Source organism: Ornithorhynchus anatinus, chromosome 12 (genome assembly GCF_004115215.2).
Source record: "Ornithorhynchus anatinus isolate Pmale09 chromosome 12, mOrnAna1.pri.v4, whole genome shotgun sequence".
Classification (NCBI taxonomy): domain Eukaryota; kingdom Metazoa; phylum Chordata; class Mammalia; order Monotremata; family Ornithorhynchidae; genus Ornithorhynchus; species Ornithorhynchus anatinus.
In genome coordinates this window covers 22,717,333-22,736,081 of record NC_041739.1, presented here as the reverse complement: position 1 = coordinate 22,736,081, position 18,749 = coordinate 22,717,333, and the positions used below count along the sequence as shown (strand labels likewise).

The 18,749-nt window shown below is 41.1% G+C and overlaps 1 protein-coding gene across 16 annotated transcripts in view; it reads right to left on the bottom strand.

Moving 5' to 3' along the window:
• IQCM (IQ motif containing M) overlaps positions 1–18,749 on the bottom strand; it is a 370,600-nt gene that overhangs the window by 92,801 nt on the left and 259,050 nt on the right. For 15 of the 16 annotated variants that reach the window (XM_029076889.2, XM_029076891.2, XM_029076870.2 and 12 more), the window contains one exon: positions 14,237–14,289. The exons of the other annotated variant lie outside the window; for it this stretch is intronic. The gene's annotated coding sequence lies outside the window, so the exon portion shown is untranslated. The remainder of the gene's footprint in view (positions 1–14,236; positions 14,290–18,749) is intronic. 16 annotated transcript variants of the gene reach the window in all.

Here is an 18,749-nt window from a genome sequence, read left to right as displayed (position 1 = left end):
GCTAAGGGAATCAACGCAGTGCCTTGGATTTTTTTTTACCTTGATATGTGAAAAGAGAATGACTTGTTCATATTCTTCCCTAAATGTGAAGTGTCCCTGTGGCTGGCCACTTTTCCAAGGACTGCTCAGCTCCGGGATGGGGCTGGGGGAGCAGAATTGATCAATCAATGGTACTTATTAAGTGCTTACTGTGTGCAGAGCACTGTACTAAGTGCTTGAGAGAATACAATACAACAAAATTGGCAGATACGTTCCCTGCCCATAACAAGTTTATGGTTTAGAGGGGGAGCCAGATGTTAATATAAATCAGTAAGTAAAATGTTAATATAAATCAGTAAGTATTTAATAATATAAAATTTGAAGGTATGAACGTAAGTGCTGTGAGGAATATCAAATGCTCAAATGCCCACTATGGAATCCACAGATGATTTCCACGGACAGGACCCTTCTTATATTATCAATAAATCTAATCAGTCATACTTATTGAGTCTTCGCTGTGCACAGAGACCTGTACTAAGCATTTGGGAGAGTACAATACAACAGAGTTGATAGACACATGGTTGGCATTAGAGGAACAGAGTGTTGTGGTAGGAAATCAGCAAGGTAAAGTAGGAGGGGGCAAGGTGATTGAGTGCTTTAAAGTCCATGGTAAGGAGTTTCTGTTTGATATGAAGGTGGATGGGCAACGTTGATTCTATTTATTGCTATTGTTCTTGTCTGTCCGTCTCCCCCGATTAGACGGTAAGCCCGTCAAAGAGCAGGGACTGTCTCTATCTGTTACTGATTTGTACATTCCAAGCACTTAGTACAGTGCTCTGCACATAGTAAGTGCTCAATGAATACTATTGAATATATGAATGAACCACTGGAGGTTCTTGAGGAGTGCAGAAACATTGACTAAATGGTTCTGTAGAAAATTGATCCAGGCAGCAAAGTGAAGTAAGGACTAGAGCAGGGAGAGAAAGGAAACAGGGAGGTGAGGAGGAGGCTGATGCAGTAATCCAAGCAGGATTGGATAAGTGTTATGTTACGCTCCCAGAAGCCAAACTACTGAGGACTTGAAAGAAGGTATGGTAGCCAGCTTCTTTCAGGAGCTATGCAGCTGATGCAGAACTCAGCATCATCTCCTCGATGCCAGGTGAAAGAATTTCAGAGCTGACTTCTTTTCTCTGTGCTCAGGAAAATTGCATTTTCCAGTTTGAAAGGGAGAACTGGGCTGAGAATTACTTGAAAAAACATTATAACCCTATTTTTTTCTTTGAATTTTCAAGTCAGGTTCCAGTCAGCTGGTGGCAAATGCTATTAAACGCCATGTGAAGTGGGAGGAAACCAAGACCCGGAGTAGTCGAGTGACCTGTTCAGGAATATACAGTTGACCCTCTAGAGCCAATGGGCTGTTTCAAACCACTGCCATGGAGTTGTGGTTCTTGGGTGGATTTGCTCACAGGTGAGAAGCAACATTACCTGATGGATAGAGCACAGGCCTGGGAGTCAGGAGGACCTAGGTTCTAGTCCCATCTCCACCATTTGTTTGCTGTGTGACCTTCGGCAAGTCACTTCACTTCTCTGTGTCTCAGTTACCTCCCTATGGGGGACAGGGACAATGTCCAACCTGATTAGCTTGTTTCTACCCCCACACTGGCACATAAGAAGCACTTAATAAATACCATAAGGGAAGAAAAAAGGTGTGTGTCTGAATCAGTGGCAGAGAGTGGATGAAGGTGGAGTGCAGCCACTGAGGCCTGCCACCAATAGATATAGACCTTGCAGAGGCAGTGGAGGATCCTCACCTACAAGATGCATCCCCTTTGGAAGCACTGACCTCCTCCTACAGGATTCAGACTCTCTCTTCACTGTGTTATTTGTTTTCGTGAATTTTGGGACTTCAGTGCCCCTTACCACAGGAGCAAGAAACTCCCCTCTCCCAGCAGCCCAGTCTGGGAGTTTCTTGCTCCTGTGATAAGGGGCATTGAAGTCCCAAAATTCACTAAAACAAACAATACAGTGAAGAGAGAGTCTGTAGCTTCAAACCTCTCATCCCCCTAAAAATGAAGCACAAAAACATATACAGTATCCCCTCCCCGACACCCTTACACTTACATACAAAAACATCCTCAAGGATATACCCTTTGAGAAATGATAGGGCCATACAGGCACACACACGTTTTCACGGAAACACATCGTGGCCTAGAAGCCGATACACATGGGCATAGACTAAAACAGACTGACTTTGAGATGACTAGAGAGGATTTACAAGCTTGGACATCCAGACTGGGACTCGCATTGATACAACCTGAGTATTCAGAATTTTTTTCACAATGGAAAAACTCCCCAATATGTTTTTGGCTCACCCAGTGCTTATTAAATGTCTGCCAATTTTTCAGCTATCAGTGGACTGTATGATTTTGGTGTGAATTTCGCAAACCTGACAGGTTCCTTTCACTAAGTGATAAACTTGTAAATAGGGCCATTTGCCATAAGCTTTTTCTTTACTTCCAGTACAATTTGGAGTCAATGTGATATTAGAAATTACTGTTCAGCAGGGATACTGAGACTCTTCCATCTTTTCTGCGACCCTCTCCTTATATTTATGATTACTATATCAGGCACCCTGAAACCAGCCAAAAGACAAGTCTCTAGATACCTGAACAGAGTCGAGGGGAAGAACATCTCGTAAAAACAATGGCAACTAAATAGAATCAAGGCGATGTACAATTATGGCATCATCCCCTGAATGAATGTTGCACCACAATTCCAGAGTAAACCTTGAATCATATTTTAGTTTATGGTCCTGGGCCTTCTTGCAGGTCCGCCTCCAGGACACTTCTGAAATGTCCTAAAATATGAATAATTTTATAAATTGATTTTCCAGGCCTTAATTCTATTTGGATTATCTTCTTTCAAAATTATTAAAAAAGATACCAATCCATGCCCACATTTCTAATGACATTCAAGGGTACATTTAGAAAACCACTCCACTGGGAGCAAATGTCTTTCAGTGGCATTCTTCAAATTTTTAATCCCTTGAATTTGCTCCTGTAACTTCAGTGGTTTCATTATTAAGACAAAATAAAGGACTTGAGAGCCAAGTCTCTTGAATGATGAACAAAGGATGTCAAGAGTACAGTTCTTCGACTTTTCCTAGGTTAAAAGTTCCCATAAATGAAATGAATGGATTGCAAGCCTCATAATGCTGAAAGAAAAATTGCATTGTTTTCATATTCCCAGATGAAAAATACTGCACCATAGAAAAGTAGCTTTTGGGGCAAAATCCATAATGAACAGTAATTTGTTTAGAAGCCTGGTCTCTAGAACCTGCTGCAGGAAGGGGGACTGGTACTACTTATGGCCACCACACTATCACCTAACTTTCGCCTCACCTTCTTTTTGTTCCCCTCACCTTTTTTCCCCATTTTTCCTTTCATTCTCTCTCTCTCCCTGCACCCTGCACACGCGCACACATTCTCACCCACCTCTTCCTATATGTCTGCCGTTCCTTTCACGGGGTTCAGGATGTGAACTACCTGAAAGGTATAATGGTGTTCATTCAAACCATATGTACCATTTGCACACATACACACACCTGCACACGTACATGTGTATGTTATATCAACTTCCCTACAAAGCAGGGGGAGGAATGGATGCAGAAACTGAGGCTCTAAGTTCGCTGGCCTACCCAGGCTTATATAGTCAGGGCTCGAGCGCCATTTTCCATGTCAGTACTGTTTCCACTAGATGAAGGATCGGCTAACTTTTGGTGCATCACCATCAGTGGTATTTACTGAGTACTTTGTGCGAACCATTATAGTAAGCCCTGGGTAGAGTACCCTAACAGAGTCCACTGACACTTTCCCTGCCCACAATGAGCTTACAGCCTAGAGAGGGAGGCATTAACATAAATAATTTATGATATGTAATTTATAGATATACATGTAAGTGCCATGAGGTTGAGGGTGAGATGAATATCAAATGCCCAAAGGTCACAGTTTCAAGGGTATAGATGACACAGAAGGGAAAGGGAGCCAGGAAAAAGAGGACTTAATTGCAGAAGGCCTCTTGGAGAAGATGTGACCTTAATAAGACTTTTAAGATTAATGTTGGTATTTGTTAAGCGCTTACTATGTGCAGAGCACTGTTCTAAGCGCTGGGGTAAACACAGGGGAATCAGGTTGTCCCACGTGGGGCTCACAGTCTTAATCCCCATTTTACAGATGAGGGAACTGAGGCACAGAGAAGTTAAGTGACTCGCCCACAGTCACACAGCTGACAAGTGGCAGAGCTGGGATTCGAACTCATGAGCCCTGACTCCAAAGCCCGTGCTCTTTCCACTGCCCCACGCTGCTTCTCTCTAAGATTGGGAGATTGGTGGTCTGGCATATATCAATTAATCAATCAATGGTATTTATTGAACACTTATTATGTGCAGAATACTGTACTAAGCACTTGGAAGAGAACAGTACAACAGAATTACCCACCCCGCACGCTCCGCTCCTCTGCCGCCCACCTCCTCACCGTCCCTCGGTCTCGCCTATCCCGTTGTCGACCCCTGGGTCACGTCCTCCCGTGGTCCTGGAACGCCCTCCCTCCTTACCTCTGCCAAACTGATTCTCTTTCCCTCTTCAAAACCCTACTTAAAACTCACCTCCTCCAAGAGGTCTTCCCAGACTGAGCTCCTCTTCTCCCTCTACTCCCTCTGCCACCCCCCCTTTACCTCTCCGCAGCTAAACCCTCTTTTTCCCCTTTTTCCTCTGCTCCTCCACCTCTCCCTCCCCATCCCCACAGCACTGTACTCGTCCGCTCAACTGTATATATTTTCATTACCCTATTTATTTTGTTAATGAATTGTACATCGCCTTGATTCTATTTAGTTGCCATTGTTTTTACGAGATGTTCTTCCCCTCGACTCTATTTATTGCCATTGTTCTTGTCTGTCCATCTCCCCCGATTACACTGTAAGCCCGTCAAATGGCAGGGACTGCCTCTATCTGTTGCCGACTTGTTCATCCCAAGCGCTTAGTACAGTGCTCTGCACATAGTAAGCGCTCAATAAATACTATTGAATGAATGAATGAATGAATGAATGAATTAGCAGAAGCAACAAAGTTTCCTTACAGTCTATGGACGGGGAGGGAGTTCCAGGCCACGGGGAGGATATGGGAAAGGGGTCGGCAGTGAGATAGAAGACACTGGGCCCCAGTGAATAAGCTGGTTCCAGAGAAGCAGATAGTAATAATATTTCGTAAGCGCTTACTCTGTGAAAAGCACAAGAAGCAAAGTGAGCAGGCTGGTCTGTATAGGGAAGCAGCACGGAGTAGTGGATAGACCACTGACCTGGAAGTCAGAAGGTCAAGGGTTTTAATCCCAGCTCAGCCACTTGTCTGCTGTGTGGTCTTGGGCAAATCATTTCACTTCCCTGTGCCTCGCTGACATAATCTGTAAAATGAAGATTAAGATTGTGAACCCCATGTGGGACCTGGACTGTACAACCTGATTTGCTTGAATTTATCCCAGCATTTAGTACAGTGCCTGGCAAATAATAACAGCTTAACAAATACCATAATTATCCTTATTAGCAGTAGAGCACGGGCTTGAGACTCAGAGGTTGTGGCTTCTAATTCCACCTCTGCCACTTGTCAGCTTTATGACTTTGGGCAAGTCACTTAACTTCTCTGTGCCTCACCTACCTCATCTGTAAAATGGGGATTAAGACTGTGAGCCTCACATGGGACAACCTGATTACCCCATATCTACCCCAGCACTGAGGACAGTGCTCTGCACATAGTAAGTGCTTAACAAATACCAACATTATTATTAAAATGGGCATGAAGCCTGTGAGCCCCACGTGGAACAACCTGATAACCTCGTATCTACCCCAGGGCTTAGAACAGTGCTTGCCACATAGTAAGCGCTTAACAAATACCATTATTATTATTAATAGAAGTAGTAGGAGATCGGTGAGGTAAGGTAGGAAGAGGTAAGCTGATTGAGTGCTTTAAAGCCAGTGGTATGTAGTTTCTGTTTGACATAAAGGTGGTTGTACAACCTCTGGATGTTCTTTAAGAGTGGGGAGATGTGGACTGAACTTTTTTCACAAAAATAATTCATCCAGCAGAGTGAAGTATGGACAAGAAGGGGGAGAGACAGGAGGCAGAGAGGAGCCTGGAGGCAGATGCAGTAGTCAAGGTGTGCTTAGATCCACAGGGAGGCAGTTTGTATGGTGGAGAAAGGGCAGATTTTAGCCATGTCATGAAATTTGAACCCACAGGATTTAGTGGCAGGTAGAATATGTGGATTGGAAGCGAAAGATGAGTTGAGGACAGTGCCACAGTTAGAACATCGTGCGAGACGGAGGATAGTCAAATTGTCTACATTGCTGGGAAAGATATGGGGAGGATATGGTTTGGGTGAGAGATAAGGAGTTCTGTTTGAGCAAGTTAAATTTGAGGTGTCAGCAGGACATCCAAGTAGAGATGTTCCAAAGGGAGAAGGAAATATAAGATTGCAAAGGAGGAGAGAGGACTGAGCTGGGGATATAGATTTTGGAATCATCTGCAAAGAGATGGTAGCTGAAGCCATTGGAGTGAATGAGTTCTCCAAAGGAATGGATATAGTGAGGCCCAGAACTTGAGGGACACACCCCCCCTCCCCCCCGCCGTCAGAAGGTAGGAGACAGAGAATAGCTGGCAAAGGGGGCTAAGGAGAAGCTGCATGGTTTAGTGGCTAGAGCAAGGGCCTGGGAGTTGGAAAGACCTGGGTAATAAACCTGGTCTGCCGCTTGTCTGATGTGTAACCTTGAGCAAGTCACAACTTCTCTGTGCATCACTTATCTCAACTGTTAAATGGGGATTAAGACTGGGAGCTCCAGGTGGGACCTGATTTCCCAGTTACTGAGATTAACTTTAGATATGCTTGAAATGAACATTTTCTGGACAGTGTCAAAGGACTGAGAAATACTACAACCCTACAGCTAAGGATGTGATTTTTTTCAGGACATAATCAGAATATTTTTATGCAAATAGCTAAAACAAAGGAAGTCCACTGTACAGGGCCTGGTTTTCCAGTTTGTGGAAAATCTCTGTCTCTTTCCCCCACTCTGTATTCATTCATTCATTCGATAGTATTTATTGATTGCTTACTGTGTTGACAGTCTAGAAGGGGGAGACAGACCTCAAAACAAGTAAAAAGGCATCAATATAAATAGAATTTATATATATATATACATAAGTGCTGGGGGGGTGGGGCGGGGGAGAGCAAAGGGAGCAAGTTGAGGTGACATGGAAGGGAGGGGGAGTTGAGGAAAAGGGGGGCTTAGTCTGGGAAGGCCTCTTGGAGGAGGTGAACCTTCAATAGGGCTTTGAAGGAGTTAAAAGTGATTATGGATTTGAGGAGGGAGGGTATTCCAGGCCAGAGGTAAGGTCATGGGCCAGGGGTTGATAGCCAGACAGGCGAGATCGAGGTACAGTGAAAAAGTTAGCACCAGAGGAGCAGAGTGTGTGGGTTGGGATGTAGAAGGAGAGGAGGAAGTTGAGGTAAGAGAGGGCAAGGTGATGGAGAGCTTTGAAGCCAATAGTGAGAACAAGTTGGTTGCTTGACTTAGAGTTGAGCATGGAAAAAGTGACTCAAATAAATTTGCAAACAAATTTTTCAGACCGTTGGGTTAGAGGTTTAACGGGGAGGAGAAGGAGAATAAAGTGATTTGGGAAAGATTTGTGTATTTTATTTATCTCCTCCTACCCCTCCAGTGATCAACATAATCAAGCATTAACTTAAGTAGGGGAAAATTCAGGGCAACATAGCGCAATGAAGTCTGTAAGTGCAGTTGGCCATTCACTCCTTCTTATTGCTTGCTTAGGTAAACTTTCCCTGGCCAAAACCCAGGACTTCCCCCAAAATGCATGGATCTTTGCCTTCAGAAGGTCGAGAAGAAAACACGTAGAGAAGTGTAAGTTTCAAAAAGCAAAACTGAAGTTTGCAAAACACTGAGTCAATCAAGCACTGTGTGGGTAGACAGCCCTTCTCTCAATAAACTAGAACCATGGAGTCATAATTAGGCTTCTGTTTTCTTCCCCCGGCTATGCTGGTTTGTCGGTACTGAACATGTGTTGAAGTATTATGGTGCTTTCACCATAAGGAGTAAACTGTCTGTTTCACTCTTCTCCTCTGATGTCATACCACAGATGGCCTGTGACCTAAATTAACCCAGTAGAGCAAAACACAAGTGAAATGCTGGGTATGAGATTTAAAGCAACACGATATTGCTGCAAACAAGGTGTTCTCTCACTCAGGAATGGGGAGAGGCACCATAATTACCCAAGACCTGCTGTAGGGTTTTTGAGCTCGTTTTAGACAGTTATGTCGCCACATTCCAGTGGATTAGGAGAATGTGCGACACTGTGAGCCCAGCCTCTGAAAGTGCTTAAGGTTTTGGGGACCCTAGGTAATATGAATCCCGATTCGCTTTTGGGGGCTAAGCTTTGTTCACTCCTAGGTTGGAGAGGAGCTGTGGCTGCTTCTTAATTTGGAATTCTGTCCCCCAGACAGGTGTCAACCGGAGAGCAAAAACATGCTGACTGCCCTGTAGGTGCATCCATCCCAGCTGGGCTCTATCAAGAGATCCACCAAACGGCCCGGAGGATGTGTGATTATGCCCCCGTTGGCCTCACCTTCAGAATGTAGGGAACTGGCAATGGCTCTAACATGTTTATTTATAAAAACCTCTAGTGTGATTTTCTTTATAGCCATAATAACTTCATAAAGGAGTCTATTTTACAGATGGAGAAACTAGATGCAGAGGTTAAGAGATTTGCAAAGGAGAATCATTCTCCAGGCAAGACTAATAATAATAATGATGATGGTATTTGTTAAGCACTTACTGTGTGCAAAGCACTGTTCTCGCCCTGGAGAGGATACAAGGTGATCAGGTTGTCCCACGTGGGGCTCACAGTCTTCATCTCCATCTTACAGAGGAGGTAACTGAGGCCCAGAGAAGTGATTTGCCCAAAGTCACATGGCAGACAAGTGGCGGAGCCGGGATTAGAACCCACGACCTCTGGCTCCCATGTCCCAGCTCTTTCCACTAAGCCACATTGCTTCTTGCAATCACGCTGCTTCTCTTGTACCATGCTATTGTCTTGCCTCGCTCATGCGGTCTACCCTAGCCTCACCCTCACTCCCCCACCGCCTCATCTGCCAGACCTCAGTCCTTCCCACCTTTAATAGCTTCTAAAATTCCACCTTCTCCAACAAATAGTCAACATCTTAAGTCATACCTCAAAAACCACCTCTTGTTTTTCTGACTTGTCATTTATTCCCTTCTCAATGCTTGTGTATATATTTGATTCAAAATTCTACTGCTTTATTCTGATTTCAGTGCATATAACTATTTTTACGTGTGTCTTCCCCATTAGAGTATAAACTCTTTGAGGTCAGGGAGGCATGTCTTGCATTTCTGTTGCATCCTCTTAAGAGCTGGTGGAGGACAGTGTATTTAAACGCTCAACGAATGCTCCTACAATCAATCCACTAGGCAACGCTGTCTCTGAGCCATACTGGAGTTCACAATTTTCCTCAAGTATTCTTCAGCAACTGCTTGAATAATGACAGCCAGAGTTAATAAGATCTCTGTCTTGAAGATAAAAGTCTACATGCCTCTATTACATGTTTCTACTGAAAGCTCACCTCCTCCAGGAGGCCTTCCCAGATTAAGCCCCCTTTTCCTCTGCTCCCCCTCACCTCCCCATCACCCTGACTTGCTCCCTTTGTTCTATCCCCCTCCCCACCCCACTGCACTTGTGTATATACTTATAATTACAATTCTGTTTATTTTTATTAATGATGTGTATATATCTATAATTCTTTTTATTTATAATAATGCTACTGATGCCTGTTTACTTGTTTTGATCTCTGTCTCACTCTTTCTAAAACCGTGAGTTTGTTTGGGCAGGGATTGTCTCTATTTGTTGCTGAATTGTACTTCCCAAGAGCTTAGTCCAGTGCTCTGCTCACAGTAAGCGCTCAATAGATACGATGGAATTGAACGAATGAATGTCTCAGAGGGCAAATGGACTACTTGAATTTTTCAATTTATTTTTCAGAGTTGAGATTTTATCCCATAAGTACACTGGAGAAACATCAAATGGAGTTTGATATTTAGGCAGTGCCAAAAAATGAAGATGCTTTGCAACATTATATTTTGATCAAGTCCAGCAGAGTTGATGAGGTTGGTATTCTATGAATTGGGAGACTTTAAGACAACCTGTGATATTGTGAGGAAATCAGCATTAGGCTGAGAGAAAAACAATCCAATGTATTTACTATGTGCTGTAATTAACATAAGTTACTCACATTGCTTCTGCCTTGAAAAGTTAAAAGCTCCAAAAGTGAGAAAAAAAGTATAATTGAAAATACTACAAGTTATTTAAATGCATACATTCAACTCCTAATTCAGGAAGTTATAATTTGACAACTTGAGTTACACAGTGCATTTTTTAGGTGAGTTATGGCTTTGGATTTAGGAAAGGATGACTTCTTCACTAAATGGTCTTCTGATGATCTGACTTACAACTTTCCTCAGTGCCTAACATACTGCCAGGACCCTGCCAGGAGAATTGAGTCGATTGTACTGCAGTCATTTCACTTTCTAGCACCTTCATTCTATTTATTCTATTCTATTCTATTTATTGAGTACTTACTGCTTTCAGAGCACTGTACTAAGCACTTGGGAAAATACAGCAGAATTGGTAGACATGTTCCCTACCCACAAAGAGTTCACAGTTTAGAGCGAAAGAAAACAGGAATTGTTGACAATTAACTTTTCTGCCAACTCTTCTGCATTGTAATCCCTGAAGAGTTTCGTACAGTGCTCTACATATACGTGCTCAATAAATAGCATCGATTGATTATGAAGAGCTTCCTACCCCCACTTTCTGCAAATAACTTCATTACAAAATTAATTTCCTACCAGTTGGGGCCCAGATTATTTTCTTCCTTCGGTGATTTCCTCTGAAGAGTTTTCTCCAACTGCCCTTTCCTTGAAAGGAAGTTTTCTAGGGTAGCCCACAAGGAATTATGAAATGTAAATTGGCTCAAACAGTAGTACTGAACATGTCAATTACTAGCCTGATGGCTGAACTCTCGGATCACTAGACAATTTAAATATTAATGGTGGATTTCAGTGTCTTCTTATATGTTACCAAAAGGTTATCAAAGGGAAAAGAGATGTAATCCCAGAAATTGGTATTCTGCACCTTCATTTCCTAGAAATCCTATAGAGAGGCTCCTAAAAGAAGGGGGCATTTTCAAAGCTCTGCTAGAGTATTTACCTACATCATTTTCTCACCTTGTGGGCTGGGATCAGGTTTAGCATTGACTCTCCCAAGAGTTTAGTACAGTGCTCTGCACATAGTAAGTACTCAGTAAGTTTTCAATAAATACCATTAATCAATTGATTCATTCCGTGGGAGTAAAATCCCATGAAGGTTAAAATAAACTCTGTTTCCTAAGAGTCTTGGTGGCTGGTGTGCTGAAGGAAAGAAGTTGGGAGGAAACCAACTTTTCTCTCTGGAGCTCTCTCTCCCACAACCTTCAAATCACCCACTCCCAGAAGAGAAAATTCTGTTTTCTCCTGAGTGCCATGCTCAATTTCAAGTCTTTAAGTTAACTTCAACTTTTTTCCAAATGGTGAAATAGCATGAAATTTAAATATGAGGCAGAAAATACGCTTTTTCTACTAATGGCACAGTTGCCCATTTTTCATATATACAATCAGTGTTTAACTAGGCCCAGTAAACCACCCTCTGTAGCATGGCCTAGTGGAAAAACCATGGGGCTGGAAGTTCAAGGACCTGGGTTCTAATCCCGGGTCCATCACTTGTCTACTGTGTGACCTTGGGCAAATCACTTAACTTCTCTCTGCCTCAGTTATCAATTGGAATCAACTGATAACATTTATTGAGCACTTTCTGTGTACAGCACAGTATTAAGCACTTGAGAGTTCAAAGGGAGTTAGTAGACAGTTCCTGCCCTCAAGAAGATTAAAATTCATTGTGGGAGACAGACACTAAAATACATATCTGAGGAGGGTGATCAGGAAGTGTAATTTGTTGGAGTAGAGGAAGTAAAATAAAGGAGAGAGGAGGGAGGAAGAGGATTAATTTGATTCATTCATTCATTCAATCATATTATTGACCACTTACTGTGTGCAAAGCATTGTACTAAGCACTTGGGAGGATACATAACAACAACAAACAGAAACATTCCCTGCCCACAGTGAGCTCACAGTCTAGAGGACGAGCTCACAGTCCTAGAAGTTGAGGTTGGTTGAGGCTCCTGAAGAGATTTTTCTAGAATTCCTGCTCACATTTTCACTTGGCTTGTCATGGAAAGCCAAAGAGAAACAGATTGTTTGAACCAGGTTTACAATCGTTCAGAATAGCTCAAGAGGCTCTTCTACTGAAACAGCTTAAGAAATTTGAGCAGCCATAAAAGGTTTGGACATGACACCAATCTAAAATCCTTGTATTTTGCTAGTAAAGATATTAGAAACCTCTGGTTATTTACAGTACCAAAATTAAAGCAAAATTGGGGTTTTATGAATGAAATTTAGTGAAATGTCAGAGGCCAGGTAGCCTTAGACTTCCCAAAGGAATGCAAACCGTGAAAGCAAACGGCAAAATGTCTTTCAAAGAATGTAAGAAGATTATAATCATTTTATTTGTTTGGAGAAGAGAACTGCAATGTACTAGAGATTTTGAAAATCTCCAAGAAAATATGTGAATTACTATCATCTTATAATTCTAACTAGCAAAGTAGTTAGCAATTGTTATCAGCTAAAATGAAAGCCAAACAATAAAAACTAATGAGGAAATTTCAACTTGTCTGACAAGTTTGTTTGGTGGAGGAAGAGGCACTCAATTTGAATGTTAGAATGATGTTTAAATGATGCATTAAAGTAAATTCCATTATTTACAGCAATTCTTTTAATACTGTTTCAGATTTAAAAGTAATTGTCTATTTTCCCATGCACATTCCCAGAACAGAGCAAGGTTTTAAAGCAACTAGGAATATACTGCTGTTGTTTGGAATGGATGCATTGGATGACTTCTATTCCACCCTAATCCTCCTCCACCTCCTCCTCCTCCCTCTCAGCTGCCTTTGACACTGAGGACCATCCTCATCTTCTTGAGTCATTAACCAGCCCTGGTTTCATTGACACTGGTCTCTCCTGGTTCTCTTCCTGTCTCTCTGGTCACTCCGTCTCAGGTTCCTTCTCTTCTTCCCACTCCCTAACTCTCCCTCAAGGCTCAGTTCTGGGTCCCCTTCTACTCTCCTGCTACATCCACTCTCTTGGATAACTCAATTACTCCTATGGCTTCAACTACCGATGGTTCCCAAATTTACCTCTCCATCCCTGACCCCTGTCCTTCTCCACAGGTTCACACTTCCTCCTGCCCTCAGGTCATGTCTACCTTGTAGTCCTACCAACACTTCAAACTATGTTCAAAACAGGACTCATCTTCAGATCTAAGCCCTGTCCTCCCCAAATCTTACCCATCACTATAGCAACACTACTATCCTTCCTCACAAATCCTCAAATTTGGTATTAGCTTCAATTCATCTCTCTCATTCAATCCACATTTGATCCATCAGTTGCTTGATGATAATGTGGGACTTTAGTAAACAACACTAAAAGGTGAATCTAGCAAACAAGAGCTGTCTGAGCAAAAACATTACAAGGGCCTGTTCGTTTCACTGTGGTTGTTTAGTCAGTCATGTGGGTATCCTACATCCTACAAGATCCCCCAAGTGTCCCTTGTTGCCATGTTGTGAGCATTTTATATTGTTTAAACTCAGTGAATGACTTGAAAATCGGAGGAGAAGGTAGAAGTTGGGAATATTAGCAGTTGTATTGGTTTGGTTACATATTACTAGGAAGTCCAGAGAATTCACCCCTAGGAAGCATGGAGATAAAAGTAAGGAATTTCCCCAGAAGAGAACCCGTGCATGAGACAAGCCAGAAAAATGCCAAAAAGGAGGAAATCCTCAATGTTCTATCTTTAGGAGAAAAATTGAACCAATAACGTAGGTCACAAAACTGTTCTTCAGGATATCATTCACCTGCAAGAACCCAGGGAGCAATTTTTCTCTGACATTACCTGTAAACATCAAAACTCCATAAACTTCCACTATTAAATAAATAGTTAAGGAACCCTCATTCCACATTATTCACTTTACTTACTCTCTCTCCGGCTTTTACTTTGGAAAGTCCACTTCAGTTTTAGAAATTTTCATCTGTAAAACATTAAAAAGACTTGGAATTCTTCCACGTTTCTATAAATGCTGAAGTCAGATGACACAACTTTCTTTCAAAGAAAATGTGAATTGAATATCAAGAAAGCAAAACTTGTAGATGCTTCATCTTTTAAGAGAAGAATAGGCAATCACCTACCCAAGATAGTTTAGTTTTTCATTTGTCTGGAGGGAGAGGGCTGGAACAGATGACCTCTTGAAATCCTGTCCAATTCTATCTAAGATTTTGTGCCCTTGCATGTCGTATGTGTTTGCCTTTGCAGAGCTTTTTCATGACCAATAAAAGAAGCCCTGGCAGTCCCTGGCAATCCCAAGTCTCTACTATATCATGGAAACTGAGAGAGGCAGTGGGAACAGGTACACAATAAAGACATTCAAACTCTATGTGATGGTTTCTTAGCATTTTACAGATGGCTTTTGATAGACCACTGGGGCCTATTAGAAATCAGCAAAAGATTCAGAAAGCTGACAGAAGATATACAGATGCAACCATGTAGGAATGACTTGTGTTTTTTGGTTCTTTTCCCAGCCCCCTATTTGCCTTGGGGAAAGCCATTACATTTGTCTTTGAGAATGAGTATGCCAACTTGCACCAGTGATCTCACTTGGAACGTATTGTTTCTAATCAGTTTCTATGATAATTTTCAAGAAGACTTTAAGATAGTTGGGTGCTCCTCTAGATCATATGTATCTTTAAGGATGTTCTCCATTCATTTTTAATAGAAGCAGCATGGCTTAGTGGATAGTGCACAGACCTAGGTGTCTGAAGGACTTGAGTTCTAATACCTGCACTGCCACCTGTCTACTGGGTGACCTTGGGCAAGTCACTTAACTTCTCTGTGCCTCAGTTACCTCATCTGTAAAATGGGTATTAAGAGGGTGAGCCCCGGGTGGGTCAGGTACTGTGTCTAACCTGATTATCTTGTGTCTATCCTAGTGCTTAGTACAGTGTTTGGCACATTGTACTATAATAATAACTATTATTACTAGGAAGAAAGTAAAAAGAGTAAAGAAAAAGTAGGAAAAAAGTAAAAAATGGCAATTTGTAATTCTAGTCTCACCTGTTCAGTTACAATGCTTCAATTAGATTAGTTTGTAAATCAAAATATTACCCCCCCATAACTTCCCATCCAAAGGAGAATCACTGCAGTGCCTGAAAGAATAAACTTTGTTTTGTGCTATATGACAATAACAATAAAATTTCTGAAACTAAGACAATTAGCAAGGCCTTTTCATGATGCTCTTCCTCAGTAATATTGACACCTCAAATATGATTAATATAGAAATCCATTTATCTATAACTCATAATATATGATGGGAAGACACAGGACAAGGGATAATTTTTGCAGTTTAATTTTCTGATCATAAATATACTTAAAGCCTGATGGTGCTGACCTTTATTAATAAGTACTGTAAGACAGTTTATCTGATGTGACAGAAAATACTATAGGATCAATCTCTCTTCGACGATGAAAAGTAATTGATTTTAAACTAAAGGGAAAGGCATATAATATCTGGTTTACCAGAAATTAAAAAATGATCGGTAAAAGTAGAATCTCTGGCTACTGAAACAATTGAAGGCTTTAGTAATGATAAAGTTCCTTAATATTAGCTGGAGGTAAAAGTAGGTTGAAAAGAGTGTGAAGGACATAAAGTGACTCAAGGAACTTCTGATCAATTACCTTCATTTTAAAAGGCAGAAATTTTAGTCAAACTCAATAAGAACTGATCACAGATATAAAGACCACAAGCAAATAAGTGAAAAGGGTAGCCCTAAAAGTTAATTTTTTTGTGAAGTGGCCTATTAATAAGTTATCTGAAGAAGATACAGCATTACATTTCATATTTATGAGTTACACTGACCTAAAATAACTTTTCACTGGATTATATGTTCATTCATTGATGCCTTCTTCAATGTACTAGTGTTACTATTTGATATAGATTCTATACCATAATATTCTTACTTGAAAATTTGACCATTTTCCAAAGGTCATTTTCCTGACGTACATCATTAAAATAATTCACTATAAAATCAGAAAAAAAGTTTAACTGTGCTCAAAATAACTAGGTCCCAGGGATTTGAATAGAAGGGTTTCAGGTAATTACTCTTTGGTAGAGGTAGGAATACTTGGGTGCAAATGTGAATGTTTAAATAACTGATATTCAGTTAAATGGGTTTGGGAAACAGCATCGAAGTCAGATATTTTGGTTGTTTTCTAAAAAAAAAGTAAAAACCTGACAGAGGATGAATTAATGACCAGAGTCAAGCTTCATTATTTATTGGCCAAAGAGTTGGTATGTGGTTTAATGAAGATGAAAGCCAAAAATAATCTTGTGGCTACTCTTTGTTTAGATCATTAATGAGATCTTCATTAAATATTTAACAACTCTTGTTTTTGTGGTTGATTATGGTTCTTTTGGTATTTCAATTAAAGTAATCACATAAATCTGGAGCTACGTGAATGAAGACCCTACATTGGACATTTTCTTTAAAAGTTCATTTGATAAATCATGAACTACTTGGGGAAACAGGTGCTCAGCTGGCATTTTTGTTAGTCCTTCCAGATAGTCTTTGAGTGATCCTGTTGTCATTTTCAGACACAAAAGAAAATATTTTTTTCACAACTATTTAATGACAGTGACTTAAAAAAGAAGAATGTTGATGAGAAAAAAGAACTCTGGGTAGTGATGGTATTTACCAATCCATCAATCGTATTTATTGAGCTCTCATTATATGCAGAACACTACACAAAACATTTGAGAGAGTACGCTATGACAGTTTCTAATATAATGAGCTTGAAGTCTAAAAGAGGAGACAGACATTAATATAAATAAACTGTAGATATGTACATAAGTGCTGTGGGTCTGAGGGAGGGGTGAATGAAGGGTACATATCTAAGTGCAGTGGTGATGCAGAAGGGTAGGGAGAAAAGGAAATGAGGGTTTAGTCAGGGAAGGCCTCTGGGAGTAGATGTGCTTTTAACAGGTCTTTGGAGGTGAGGAGAGTGATCGCCTGTCAGATACAAAGAGGGAGGGAGCTGCACAATGGAGGCAGAATTGTGGGGTTGGGCCTTGGATTATAGCTCACGCCTTATATAAAGGATCTGGAATTCATTATATTTAAATTATTTTCATGCCCTGGGAATCTGCTTGAGGACAGGATTTTTCAAATTGGAAGTTCTGACCCCCCTGCAAGGGGGTTTCTGTGACTGCAGGAGAATGACTGAGCACACTCATCACCTGCCACAGAGTCAGAACCAACTGTATTGATAATAATAATAATAATGATGATGGTGATGATTTTTATTAATTGCTTACTACGTGTCCAAGCTAATCAAGTTGGACATAGCCTCTGTCTTATGTGGGGCTCACAGTCCCAGTCTCCATTTTACAGATGAGGTAACTGAGGCACAGAGAAGTGAAGTGACTTGCCCAAGGTGACACAGCAGACAGGTGGTCAAGTCAGGTTTAGAACCCATGACCTTCTGACTCCCAGGCCTATCTATGCTCTATCCACTACACCATGCTGCTTCTCTACCTTTCCTTTCCTCACAGTTTCTCCCAAATGGTCTCCTCTTAAACCCTTGATTCCTTATGCCTCCCTTTTGCCATCATCTCCACTCCACTCTTCCTTGAACCAGGATTACTCTCTGCCTGACCCTAAAATTTGAAAGAACCCAAATGAAAAACCACCAAAATTATTTTTGTTTTTTCTTAAAAGTACATCTTCAAGTTGGTCATGCCCTGTCTCCTTCTTTAAGCTCGCCTCTTCTGTGCTCCTCATTGCTTTAGTCTAAGATCCTAACCAACAGCCATGGCTCTTTTCAACAAAGATCTTCAGGTATCTGGTAGACGCTCAGCTATCATTTGACAATAATAACGAGAGGGCGAGGAGAAAGCTGATTTCATCAGGCATTTATTGAGGCCCTACTCTATGCAGGGAATTTTTCGAGGGCATAGGGAACTTTTACAATAAAATAAAAGGCACCCTTGAAGAGATTACACTAGACCTGGACATTTCTGATATGGACACAGTAGAGAAGATACGTTGCTATCCATTTCATCTCAATAGGTTGGAAATCCTTGGGAAAGGATGGTGGGGGAACATCATGAGATGAAAAGGATTTGAGGATTTCAAATTTGGCTGGGGCCAAGCAAGTTAAAGTTGTTTGGCTTGAGTAACTTCATTTTACATGACAGAAAATCAGATCGCTTTGAGAAAAATGCCACTTAACTGAGAGAAAGAAAAAGGCAAACAGGGATAGACAAAAAGTGGGCTTGAATGCATAATGAATGCTTTCTAGCACAGTGATAGACAATCCTTAAAACAAAGCATTGTTGTGTGAAATGTTCTAAAGAAAAGAACTCAGAGCTTATCAAACTAGTTATTGGAAAAAATAATTTCTAAAAATCTGCCAGAAACATACCAGTTCATTATTGCA